Raw genomic sequence first — 13,478 nt, 5'->3', positions numbered from 1 at the left:
ACATTTCCAACTACAGCAAAACAACATGGTGATTTTTCTTTCCTTATCAAACATATTCAGTGATCTTATAACTTCTGCACATATTGCTGAAGTAGTTGCACTTTTTAGCAAAACCTCATTGACTGATTTGGTTGGCTTTTGTTTGGGCAAGACTACATAATCTTTCAGGTAACATTTAATCCAGATTTATTGCTCTGCTATCTGAAATGAAATCTTCAACCCATGCACTTTTGGGATGACTGAGGGTTCTTTTTTAAAACAATCCCTGGGGCTCTGATGTGAAACTAATAAATATTGTTTAAAGAAATAAAATCTTGTCATAATAGACGTGCATGATAGTCAGAAAAGTGCAGAATACAGGTCAGACACTGAAAATAAAACCCTAACTGGGTCTTTCACTTGTAATCAGGAACTGAGCTAACATCACCACATCTGGACAGCTTGTCAACCACTCTGACATATATCTGAATGAACGAATGAATGGCTCTAATCAGGAATCTTATGTGTGTGTGCGGGAGGGTGAAGTCTCCCAGATGGCACCCTGAGGATTTTTCCCCCTGATAGCTCCCTCTCCAGGAATTAGACCACTGGGTTTAGTTGTGTCCACAGCTTTTGATGTATTGAAAGAATCAAATCACCTCAGTCACTGTGGACGATGGATCCAGAGGCACACAAATACATCATTTCAAGGAGAAGAAGGTAGTATTACTGAGAGGATGATATGAACACTTAATGGAGTCCAGGACAACCGCAACACAAGCTGCAGCATCAGGAATTATATGAAAAGACTCTCTGAGAATTCTATATTTAGATTGTGCTATAAAGCTTGGCTGTTTGGGATAAAATGTACCAAAAGAAATTAGATAGAACAAAAAATATGAATGTATGACAAGGGGGTCAACACCCAGCAAATTCTTTGCTACTTTAGATGTATTTAACAATTTAATCAATACAAAACAGCCGCAAAATAAAAAACGGTTATTCTTTTTAGAACCATATAAAATGAACAGCTGAACTCCTGTTGGATTTAGTTTGATTTTGATGTTTTTTTTCCCCTTTTCTGTCCACAGATCATCCCGATCGTCTTAATGGTCACAGCCGTCTGTGCTTAGGAATGACAGTCCAGCCTCTGGGGAAAAGGGGAAGGGGAGGGAGGCAGCGCTCAATTACGGCATTCAAATCTACACCAAGCTGTCTGAGATCATTGGCGTAACATATGTGAACTGTGACAGCCTGTCCTTACAGGGGTTATAACCACCCTATCAAGTTATTTCTGTGCCTTCCTCCAGACAGTTTCCCTTGTATTGATGAGCTTTTCACCCTTGGGTGACTGGGAAAGTAGCCTGGAGGGTGTTCAAAAGGATTCTGGGTTACATTTTAGAGCTAATCTGGAATACACTGTTTTTAAATCACATTTACACTGAGAAGAACACATTGGTTGTGCATGCACACATACAACACATGGTGAATTTCTTTAAATTTGAAGAGCCTTAAAATACAGTGAAGATAACTTACCACTCTTGAGTGATAGTCCAGTTCAAGCAGAAATGTTCAGACCTTTGTTTTCGTACGAAACAACCAAGTGAAACGAGCTCTCCTCCTCACTCGCGCTGGGTTTATGCTTTATTAATGTGGCAGGTTGTGGTAGAAATTAGAGGCTGGTAGGTGGTCGTGTGCTCAACAGGGAGTAAAACCGCCTCCTTATTCAACTCTGTCTCTTCGCCTCTCTAGCTTCTTTCTTTTTGACTGTGGGCGCTTTCTGATGTTGAAAGAGAGCAGCAGGTGTTGTCGTACAGGCAGGGATTTCTGTCTCCCTCGGCTTGTTTTTTCCCCAGTTTCCAGTATAATTCCTTTTTTCTGGACTGTGGAGAGGATAATAAGAGAAGTCAGTGATGAAGAAGTATAAGTGGATGCCTTTTAAAGGAGAATGTATCCCAGGTTTGGATTTCTTGAAAGATGAAACAATCTCCCAGGGTGAAACCAATTTAGTGTCTGTCTTCCCAAACAGGTAAAAACTCCAGTTTGAAAGTTGTTCTATCACCTTGTTTTTCCCTCTTAAGGAGTCCAACAGGTCTTCTAGTGCTCTTTTTCCTCCTTTCGTATCTGATGTGGTTTTCTCGCCCAGAAGCCAAAAGTGCAGTGTTGAACCTCAGCTGTCTGACCACAGTCCCCTCTCTCTCACACAGGTCACTGCCCACTTCCTCTTCCCGTTATTGTCAGTCCTCTTCGCTGGTGCTCCCTGCTACTGCTCCTCTTCCTGTCCTGGAAGGGGGAGGAGGTGGAGTGAATAACGAGAGGTGTATGGAGAGGTATGGGAAGAGAGAGAGAAAGAGACAGAGAAGAGAAGAGGGAGCACATATGTCAAAACCGCTCAAAGACGCTTGGAGAGGCAGAGAAAGCAGCCGTCTCATGTTCACGAAGCAGATGGAGTGAGTGTGTGAGAGGGGAGAGGAGGGAAGGGAGGGAGGGTGATGAAGAGTGAGGTGAGAGAGGCGTTACTTCTGGAAAAGAGAGAGATGGAGACGGAGAGTAGTGGGGGGGATTTATTATTCATGTGTGTGAGATAAGGATTAAGTTAAACAGGTTATTGGGGATAATCCTCAGAGATTTCCCCACATGAGGCTAGTAAATATTTCAGAGGGCTGACTTCGCCAGTGTGTATGTGTGAGGATATCTGACAGAGAGATCTTGTCTAAGCTGGTAAATGAGATGAGTCGGACGCCCAACCACACACACACACACCCACACACACACACACTTCATCTATCCCACCCTCCTCTTCTCTTCAGGGGGAGAGTGGGTCGTCAGTAATTTGGTGAATTGGACAGGAAAGCCGGCTGTGTGTTTTTACATGAAACCTCTCCTGTGGCAGCAACAGCAGTCCTGTCGCTCCTTTTTTTCCTTCCATCCCTCCCTCTCTGTCTTTGTCTCTCTCCCTCTGTTTGCTCGCTCTCTTGTTATTTGCATTTTCAGCTCCACTCTACATGCAATCACTCCAATACAGCTGGGAATAGTGCTGTCTAACATCAACATGACAAAAAAATCAACATTTACTTTGAGTCCTCTTCCCTCTCTGCAGTATCGGTGCGTGTTTCAGTTGTACAGGGGAGTTATACAAAATGTACTTTTTTTCTTTTTGCAAGTTCTACAGCATGAAGGACTAAAAAGATTTCTCTAGGTGTTTTAAACACAACTGTGAGTGGCCATTATGCAGAAAGATTTGGGGTAAGCACAAGAAGTTTGTGCTCTACAGATTTGATTTAATGCTTCCCTGTTCAATATTTCATTTTCCATGGGTGAGGACATCAGAATGTTATAAGAGCAGTTTCATATAGATTTTTGTGCTTTTCCATCTCTGAAGTTAACTTTTCTTCATCAGTGGTGCTGTAGTACCTCTGTAACCCACTGACTGACCGAGGACCTGTTGCTTGTGCTACAGGATGTGTGTTAATGAGGAGAAAAGCCCTTAGGGCAGTGGTTCTCAACCTAGGGGTCAGGACCCCTTTGGGGGTTGCAAGACACTAAGGGGGGGTAACCAGATGCCTTCCAAAAATAAAGGAATACTTTTGAAATATTGAAATAGAATATTTTACCTATTTTTATAAAAAGAATACATGCAGAAAATGTGTTCAATGTAAAATAAAAACATGGTCATTTGGTGAGATTAGGCTTTTATCTAACCTGATACGCCAGATGGATTTGTTTCACACATCTATCTGGAAAATTTCCCATAGACAGCGTTTGAGAAAGGGCAGAGCTTTTGAAAAAAACTCGGAGTGGATGACCGTTCTGTCACATCTTTACGGGCCAATCAGAGCAACAAAACATGAATAGGTGTGCGCAGGCGTAAACTCCATAGAGAACTGCATAATGCGAACCATGGCGACTGTAAACATGTCAGTGCATGTCTTTGAAAACTAAATAACTCAATGCTGTTCTTTGTTCTTCTTTCAACGAAGAAATGTCATCAAGTTCTGACAAAACTGACTCTATAGCAGTCTCTTGTCGATGCTTGCTTACATCACAGCCATGTCTGAAAGTACTGCCTCTTACTCCTGATTGGTCCTGTCACTTTCTTTCAGGGCCCAGTCTGTTCAGATGGGACCTTTGCAGGATTCGCCAGTGAGAAACATGGAAACAGGCGAATCCATGTGCTTTGCAAGGTTAGCTTTTATCAAAGTAATGTTTAACACATTCGCAAAATATAAGTCTACGCATGACTGTTCTTTAAGGCTGTGTTCAACTATGCTTCAACCACCCTCAGGTACAGTGGGGGTCCTCAGTCTTTGGCACCTATCTGGGGGTCGCAGACTGCAAAGTTTAAGAACCCCTGCTTTAGGTAACAAAATATTTGCACCAAACAGACTTCTCCTAATCCTGCTTTCAAATATTGTGCTAATCTGAGCACTATATTTGACTGCCTTTTAACACACATTTCTGCCCCCAAATACTGACTGTAAGTACAGCTCAAAATACACCATCATGTCACATCATATGATGCACCTCTATGCTGTCCCTAGCAAACTCCTGCCCAGCCACTACATGGCCAGGTGCTTGATATCAGAGAGGAAAACCTACTCCGGGCTTGCCTCCCCGCTACACAGGGCGAGGAGTAGTGGTATTTCAACAGCAGCCCACTTATTCTAAACCTCAAACAAAAGATAGCGCTAAATTTTCCTATGCGCTCAAACTGAGCTGCTGCTACATCCGCTGAGATGGACAAAACAGCGTTTGTCTCAGGAAAAACCTCCACTGGATGCACTGGGAACTGAGCAGTGGTGTAGAGTGCTGTAGCATGGCCTCCACCAGAGTGGGGTTTTTTTTTTCATAGAAAATAATGGTTGCGATCAATTGGATGTGTGCCGGACAGCACTGGTGTCTTTTGGTCTTAAAAGCTGACAGTAGCTGCCGTCACAATGTACATTTGACCTGGGAAAAAAAAAAAAAAAAGTGCAAAAAATTGCTATACCGCGAGTGTCCACTTGAGGCTGGCTGCAGGAACACCAGAAGTCCTGTCTGCACCATAGACTGTAGAAAGAATTGGACAAACCCCATGTGACGTCAGTCGTCTGCCTACAATAGGCGGGCCAAAACGACTTTTGAAGCCCATTCCTGGAGGCTTGTATATTGACATCACGGTCTCAGCCGAACGTAACGCCCGCCCACTAAGCGTGACTTCCTGTCAGCCTGCTAGCTAGCATTCCAGTTGACAGAAACGGAGCCTCTGCCTGTCAAGCTATCCGTCAATCAAATGAGATGCGCCAATCAGCTTTCATCCTAAATATCAGCCAAACGATCGTGGTACAAAAAAATTCACCCCCCGTACAGTGGGAGCACAATAAGACACTAGCTAATGAGACACATTTGGTGTTTTGAACCAGGCTGTAAACCAGTTTATTTTGTGTGTCAAAACCGGCTGTTCAACATGTGTGCAGACGGAACTTCCGGTTTTCCTGCAGCCAGCCTCAAGTGGACAGTCGAGGTATAACAATTTTTGGCACTTCCGCATTGGCTTCATTTTTTAGGACCGGAGGTTGTCGCTTGGTCTGAACACATGTTAAACAGCCGGTCCAGGCAGCCAATGTCCGAGTGTATTGGAGTGTATAGAAGAAGAAATTCCTCTTCACCTTTATTGTAAACAAACTGCTATTACACTTTGGTTTTCACCTCCTCCCCACGTGAAAATATTACATTGTTCTAGTATTTTGTGCCTGTACAGCAGGGATGTTGGACTCAATCGCAGCAGGAATTCTGAATTTGAGTCTAACCTGAAGGCCTAACTGGGTCAAAATTTACCATAAACTGTCAACCTCATCTTAACTGGTAACAAATTATAGGGGGAAAAAATGTAACAATGATGATAAATGATTTTGAGATTTAAAAAAAAAAAATCAGAAGTTAAAATCATGATCTTTAACAGTTAAAGTTCTAAAAAAAAAAATCAAAATCATGACTTTAAACAGTCAAAATATGAGATAGAATTCAAAATGATGAGTTCAAAAGGTCAAAAGATGATATAAAAAAAAGGTCAATATTTGGGATGAAAAGTTACATGTAGGAGCTGAAAATGTCAAGATATTGGAAAAAAAATCTATATCAAGAGTTTAGAAGGTGAAAATATGAGATACAACTCTAAATCAAGATTTTTTCATGTCAAAATATAAGATGAAATTCTAAATAATGAGTTTATAATGTCAAAATATGAGATAAATTTGATATTAAGTTAAATTAATACTGAGTTATAAAGGTCCAAAGATGAGCTAAAAATGTAAGATTTAAGATAGAATGGTTAAAATTCAAAGTTAGGAGTTGAAAATGTCAAAATGTAAGATAAAATTCAATGTGATTGAGTTTAAATCATCAAAATATGACTTAAAAACTTAAATTGTGAATCTAAACGGTCAAAATATGAGATAAAAGTCAAAACCATAACTTTAAGTCATAGTTGTGAGATGCAATTTAGAAAATGCAAAATAAAAACACAAATTTCCTTTCCCACATTCCTGACTTTTTATCAAATTATTTTAACTCTTTACTATTTGTAATTCTTATGACTCAACAAGGATATTTTCAATCATCAAGGAAAAGTTTGCATTGTTTTAGTTGTGGAAATCTGCAGACCTCATACTGGTGAGCCAGTTATAATAAAAATATGATATGATCTGGTGGGCCAGGTATAACTGTGCCACGGGCCAGATTTGGCCCCCGGGCCTTGAGTTTGACACCCTTGCTGTGCAGTTTCGAGTGAAATAGTTTCTCACAACAGACCAGTTTTGTCTGGTGTCCATATTTCTGTCGCTTCAGTCAGTGGGACAGGTATGCAGTAGGACTAAAATCCCCCTAAACATGTAGAGATGATCAGATGGAGTGTTTTCATGGACACTGATCTGAATGACCATCAGCATAAACCAACCCCTCCCCGTCAAAATGAAATTCCTTTTTGAATGAGTTGATCTCAGAATTTTATTCTGAATCAAGTGTTAATATGAAGCACTTTTATTCAGATCAGGTATTTATTCTGCTTACAAGTGGTCCATGTAAACATAGCTTGTCATTGTCACAATATTGTTGAGTAACATGAGCAAGCTTATGTTGGCTAATTAGCACTCACTAAATCTTTAGTGATGAAGAATTTCCTGACTTAAACTTACCAATTTGTAACAAAAATGACTCAAAATTAAATGCAAAAAAACTGTCAATAATTTTGTAAAACTTTCATCCTGGCAGCTGGAGAAGGATTCTCTCATACCAGCTATACTGGTATGTAAACATCATTTTTTTTTCTAGGTCAGGAACTCAAGTCTCAGGTGCTCCATGCATAAGGGTCTAACATGATGATGTCCAGTTTGAATTATTACCTCAGTGTTCCTGTGGTTGTCAGGGGATGTAAATGTCATTTTGAAGAAAGGGTGAAATAATATCTTCAGCTCCGTGCAGCAGTCATTGGTAGCAGTAGTACTTTAGCCCAGACTGTTACCAGCCACATGACTTAAAGCTATGAATAAGTGATAACTGATAAGAAACTATTAAAATGTCCTAAAATCTGGACTGAGTGTTGCAAGCTACCTTAAGCAATGACCTGCCATCACAGCCGAACAGTGTGAATGCACTGTCAGATCACCGACAGGAAATCATGCAGCGTTTTAGACACTTTTCTACCTCTGCCTACACATTTGAGAGACCTTTCACTTATTCTTCTGTTAGCTGGTGTGAAATTCTTTATTTTTTCTTTCTTTACATATTTTATACCCCACCTCTTTCTTTTGTTTCCCAGCTGAACAACACTTTTTGACGCCTGGCCTTGTTTTTTATTCAATATAAAACTAACACATAACTTCTGGGACAATATTTCACTGTCTTCACTTGTCTGAAAGTGTGAGAGCATATATGTTTGGATGGGTATGTTTTTGTCAAACTGTCGTTTCAGATGGATAAGTGAGAGACTACAGACATTTCAGACAGTTTCACACCCAAGAGAAAGAAAAGCCTGAAGGACAGTAAAAGCATTTTTGATATTTCTCACCAAACATTGTTCTGGTAAGTATTCAGTATGACTAATACTCCAGTTTTTTTTCCTGTGAATATTTTATTGCTATTAGAATAGTTGGAAGCTGTACCTTTAAATCACCTGTACATTGGGTGATGCCAGGTTAAATCTGTCAGACAGTGATGTAGAGGAAAGGAACAAGAAGAGGAATAACAAAGTGAAAGAGTTTGTCCTCATGTCGGCTGTCTGTTTTCCTTCAGTAAAAAGAGGCGACGTGTACGAGAATGATGGATGTCCCACAAACAAATAACAAAACGTCACAAATATGATGGAAACTCTCTTGTTTACACATCTCATTTCCTCTCCCCCTCTGTGTCTCTCTGTCATTCTGTCTTTTCAAAACTCCTCATGCTCTTGGCCTACTTTTCCTTCAACGAAAAGAAAAAAAAAAACACTTTGGCACTAAAAATTGCATCCTCGCTCCTCTCATGACATGTAAGGAAACGGGTGATGTTCCCCCACTGGTGGTTTGACTGGAGAATACCAGTGGGAGCTGAACATCAAGAAACGGAGGACTGAGAGAGAGACAGGGAGAGAGAAAGCAGACACAGAGAGAGGCAAATGTCTGACATGACAGCGCTTTTTTAACAGTTCTATATCTGCCTGAAGGGCCCGCTTTCATCATTAACACCTACAATGCTTTTGCTTTAAGCAGAGAGTAGACAAAATAACAAATTTCCACTGAAAATACTGCTGCAAAGGTGGGTCATGTCAGGGTGAAGAGAGATGCTACCAGTCTCATTCTGCTTTGAAAGCAACATATAAATCTATATAGAAATTATATGAAAAACTCTACAAACTCACAGTTATACCAGAATATGATTTTACAGTGACCAACATTTGTTACCTAAAACTGAATCTTTCTTTGTTTTCAGTTTGGTTAAAGTTTCCTGGCTGTGTCTGTGTGTCTGTCTTGATTTGCACACCACACCATTGCTCTAATTGTCCTTGATACCTCTTAGAAGACTTCTTGGGTGTACTGGTTAGAAACTGGTACAATAAAAAATAACAAATACGTACAGATTTTCAATAAAAAAACAAAAATGTTGCGCTTTTTGTTTCATCATTTCCCCTGTACAACACATGCACTCACTTCACCCCCAAGCCGAAAAGGAGATGGCCTTTACTCTCAGAAGCAAACTTTACCATTAGGCAAAGATAGGTGAGTGATAGCCCCAGTCAGGGCACCTCATCCTAATTCTGCTTTCCCTATCATCTTGCTATGCCCGGATCTGCTGAAAGTAGCGACGGTGTTTAGCCATGTTGTAGGGTGAGTAAGAAAGAGAACATGTTGGCATGGTGGGTGGTGAGAGCAAGCACGGAAGGGGGTGGCTCTGGGATGCTGAAGATCACTGTTCAGCTCTTTGGAGGTGTGGTGGGACTAAATGGACCAGCAGAGGGTTCTTACTTGACAGCCCTGGGGAGGTGTTTGCTTTTTGCTGTCCATCGGTTTGCAAAGTTGACTCGTGGAGGCAAATAGTAAGGATTTAACTAGATTTAGGGAATTCTTCGCAGAGCACTTATCCTTTCTTTAGAGCACAAGTATCTCGTTTGCGTCAAAACCAGGGGTGGAAAGGGCCGGAATAAAGAGATGCCGTCAAGCTTGGCCTTAGCTGCCCCGAGATAAAGCCTTAGCACCCTACATGGCTAAAGCTTATGCACATGATTGTGTATAAATCAAACTGGCTTGGCCTAGAGATGACTGAAACATCAAAAACTTTGTAAGAAGAGAAGACTTGTAAAACTGTAAAATCTGACCTTGTTAAAAGACAGAAAAATCCCATGGTAAGTCATAATTATGAGAACATTTTTAAGCTTGAGCTCCACTCCAGCTGTGGTCCATGATGAAAAAAAAAACAAAGAACACAAGTTGAGAATATAAATATTTTAGTCTTCCACATTGCATTTTAAAATAGAATTAGTAGAAAATGTTCAGCAATTAAAACCTCGTCTTTTCTGGTAAAGAGCATGATAAGTGGTCTGGGACTAAAAGGAGTCTTTCTTGCTGCTGTTTGGCTACTGCTTGCATCATCAGTTGTAGGACTTTGGGTGGTGAACAGTGCCTGTCCACGAGGTACAGAGAGTATTGACAAGTGCAGTGGAGTAGAAAGGCATGTCATCATATGACAAAAGCATGGATATAAGGTTGAAGAGCTGTGAAGTGGTTTCTTAAAAGATGAGAGGAGGCGTCAAAATCCTCCGTCTGACCTTGGTGAATCATTGATTTGAAGCACCTCACATGTAATTTTAGCACACTAGCTCCCTCTAAAACAGCACATGAACACACAATAAACCCTCATTACAGTTATCAAAGGAAATTAAAAATTGTAATTGCCCAAATCCAGTGGCAGGTAGAAAATGTTTTTTTTTCTTTGTGAATTAGATAGATAAAGGTAACTACTTTGAACACTGAGTTATACTAAAATTAAAAGTGGCAAAGTTATTTTTTATCAAGACAGCCCTGTTCAGTTTCAGTTTCATGAGCAAAGCTACAGAGCAGACACAAAGAGGTGGATCTGGCATTTTGTTTCAGAAGTCATTCCATTGCAGATCAAGGTCTTATGAAATTCAGCTTTTTATAAGATGCACACCAGTTTAATTCATCTTGTCGAGCTGAATTTTTAACCCCAAACCTACCAAATAACATTCACATTTTAGTCATGACTTTGCTAAGCTGCTGTGTATCATCTGCATTGATTTTGACTGTTCAGTTATTGTCTGTGATTTTAACATTTATGTTGATATAACCCAGCCCAGCAGCATCAGAGAACTGTGTTTTGCTCTGAATAACTTTGGACTGACTCAGCATCTGAGGCCACTCCAAGTACTAAGCGCACTGTGGTCTTAATCATCTCTAAGGGTCTTAGCTTTTGTAAGACTGCAGTGACTGATGTTGCTCTTCCCCACCTTTTCAGTGTTTTCCTAGAGATATCTATCTCAGTGCAAGCATGCCTTCAAAAATAGGTAATCTTAAAGGAGAACTCAGAAAAATTCACTCATTCTCTCAGGCTAACTTTTCTTTACCAGTCCCAGCGTGGGTCTGTCTCCTCTTATATTAAAGCTGTTTCTGTCACCATTGTCAGTACTCAAATAATAGTAGAAGTCAGTAAGAAACGGGCACAGCGGAGAAATGCCACAAAGGTAAAATCTGTTTCTAAGTTCAATGCCTTTTTAAGAAGAGCCTGAAATGAAGCCAGTTCTTCCTCTGGCATTATTTCTAAAAGCAATGAAATGTCTGCACCTTGTGTGCTACTGTTGGCAGACTGGTGAGCATAAGGTCTGAAACACCCCCATTCAGTGTTGCCAGATACAGCTGATGGTTTCCAGCCCAAAACTTGTCCAAAAACCACCAGAATGCACAAAAAAAACGCCCAATAATCAATATTTTGTGCTTTTTCTTTTGACGAACATACAAAACTCCATAAAAGTTCACTGACAGCTTAAGTACACCAAAATAACTTCTTTAACGACAAGCAACAACAGTCAACCATCACAGCATACTGATTTCAGGTGCATGGCCACCACCTGCATCTCTATTCCTCAAAAAAACAGCAGATCTTACGAAGCTCAACTACATAACAGATTTATTCTGTATATTTCATATCATCGGTACAGCAACTGGTGAGACACACACTCCACTTTCAGAGAGATAAATAGACTTATAATCACAATTATTATAATTTACAGGTGACAGACCTGATTGAAATATCTCAACTTTAGATTCTGGGGGTTGCTCCTTTAACACACCGATGAAGAGCACAGAAACATCTGATCATAACAGCTGTCTACATCAACATATGTGGCAGGTGGGTGTGCAATACAATAACATGAGGCTAATTCATAACTCCTCTCACCAAAATGTTTAGCTAGCTATAATGTATAATACTGAAGCGTTTAACTATTTATTTATTTTTCAGGACCCCCACTCTTCCTGTACAACAGGACGTTTTCCAGCTTTGTATAAGCTTTTGCTAACTCAGTGCAGGCTACTGTGGGCCGTAGCCAACGCCAAAAACAACAAAATTTGCCGTCTTCATCAGTCTCTGAGAGTTTAGTTCTCTTGCAGGCACCAGACGTGCACACACACACATAAAAACACACACGGCCCGATGTACACACCTATCTCTCACTCGCACGCACTCTCTCCCAATCACATCACAGCTCCTTCCATTAAACTCTACAGGATACTCAGAGTGACTGACAGGCTTCAGAAGTGCTGCTGTAAGTTTGATGCATTCACTGACATCAAGGAGACCTCCCTTACTGTCTTAACTGTCATTTTACTTAACTAAACAAAACAATTAAGAATGTAATTCAGTCTGTTAAAATGCAGTTAAAAACCCGCCTAACTTAAGGAAAACCAGCCAAATTACATCAACCCGCCAAAGCCTATTTTTACCCGCACAAGTGGCCAGAAAACCACCCAATCTGGAAATACTGCCTCCATTTTTAAATACTGCCTCCATTTTTAGTCTGCAAAGTTTGCATCCTTTTCACTGTCTTTAAAGGTCTTAACACACTGGGTTTGTTATTTTTGGATGCATTTTGTTTTTTATCCGTAATCCGGTAAAACATCACGCACTCGGACCTTGGATACTGGGTCCAATGGGTTTTTAGTTGCCTTCACTGTGAAAATTCGTAGAATGTGGGAAATTGTTTCGTACTGCGGGCCTGTGGCTCTTAATCCTTTAAAATCCTGCTGGATCCATCCTGACAGAGAGCTTCACACAACACACACTCATGCATCATAGCGCTGAGCCAAGTTGGAGAGATGGATCGTGTGACGTCAGTCGTCTGCTTACAATAGGCGGACTCAAACGGCTCTTGAAGCCCATTCATGGACGCTTCCATATTGAAATTGCGGTCTCAACCAAACTTTAGATCAACCTAACGGCCCGCCCACTAAGCGCAACTTCCTGTCAGCCTGCTAGCTAGCATTCCAGTTGACAGAAATGGAGCCTCTCCCTGCTGAGCTATCTGTCAATCAAAAGAGATGCGCCAATCACCGTGAAGTGAGGTTTATCCTAAATATAATCCAAACGATCGTTGTTCAAAAAATTCACCCCCCGTACAGCGGGAGCACAATAAGACACTAGCTACTGAGACACATTTGGTGTTTTGAACCAGATTTGAATCATCAATCCCTTGTTTTCCATGGTTGATATCCACATAATAAATAAGCAATTTTTGATGTGTAAAGTGAGGTTTGGTGCGAGAGCGAGAGAAGGGAGAGAGAGCAGGGGTCCGTCCAGGGTGAGGAGGAAGCAGTGGGTACTGTTCTGAATCATCAGTCACCCATTTAAATGACTTGGACTGATGTGAATTTTTGCATAAAATCGAGCCTGTTCCGAAAAAAAATTATGACGGACGACAATTTCAGCTTCAGTGTGCAAACATGATTGTAACAACTTGAGCTCAATTTTTATTTTTT

General features: G+C 40.7%; 1 protein-coding gene across 2 annotated transcripts in view; it reads right to left on the bottom strand.

Moving 5' to 3' along the window:
- Window positions 1–2,411, bottom strand: part of cdh5 (cadherin 5) — a 51,729-nt gene extending 49,318 nt beyond the window's left edge. The window contains exons 1-2 of one of the 2 annotated variants that reach the window (XM_041790324.1): window positions 2,042–2,411; window positions 1,516–1,862 (exon numbers count right to left, since the gene is read on the bottom strand). The gene's annotated coding sequence lies outside the window, so the exon portion shown is untranslated. Of the gene's footprint in view, window positions 1–1,515 lie in introns of both variants that reach the window. The other variant, XM_041790323.1, reaches the window with a different exon arrangement.
- Between the last annotated feature and the right edge of the window lie 11,067 nt (window positions 2,412–13,478).

This window comes from Cheilinus undulatus, linkage group 6 (assembly GCF_018320785.1).
Source record: "Cheilinus undulatus linkage group 6, ASM1832078v1, whole genome shotgun sequence".
NCBI lineage: Eukaryota > Metazoa > Chordata > Actinopteri > Labriformes > Labridae > Cheilinus > Cheilinus undulatus.
Note: the sequence above shows the minus strand (reverse complement) of the source record. Positions and strands in the feature narration are given on the sequence as shown.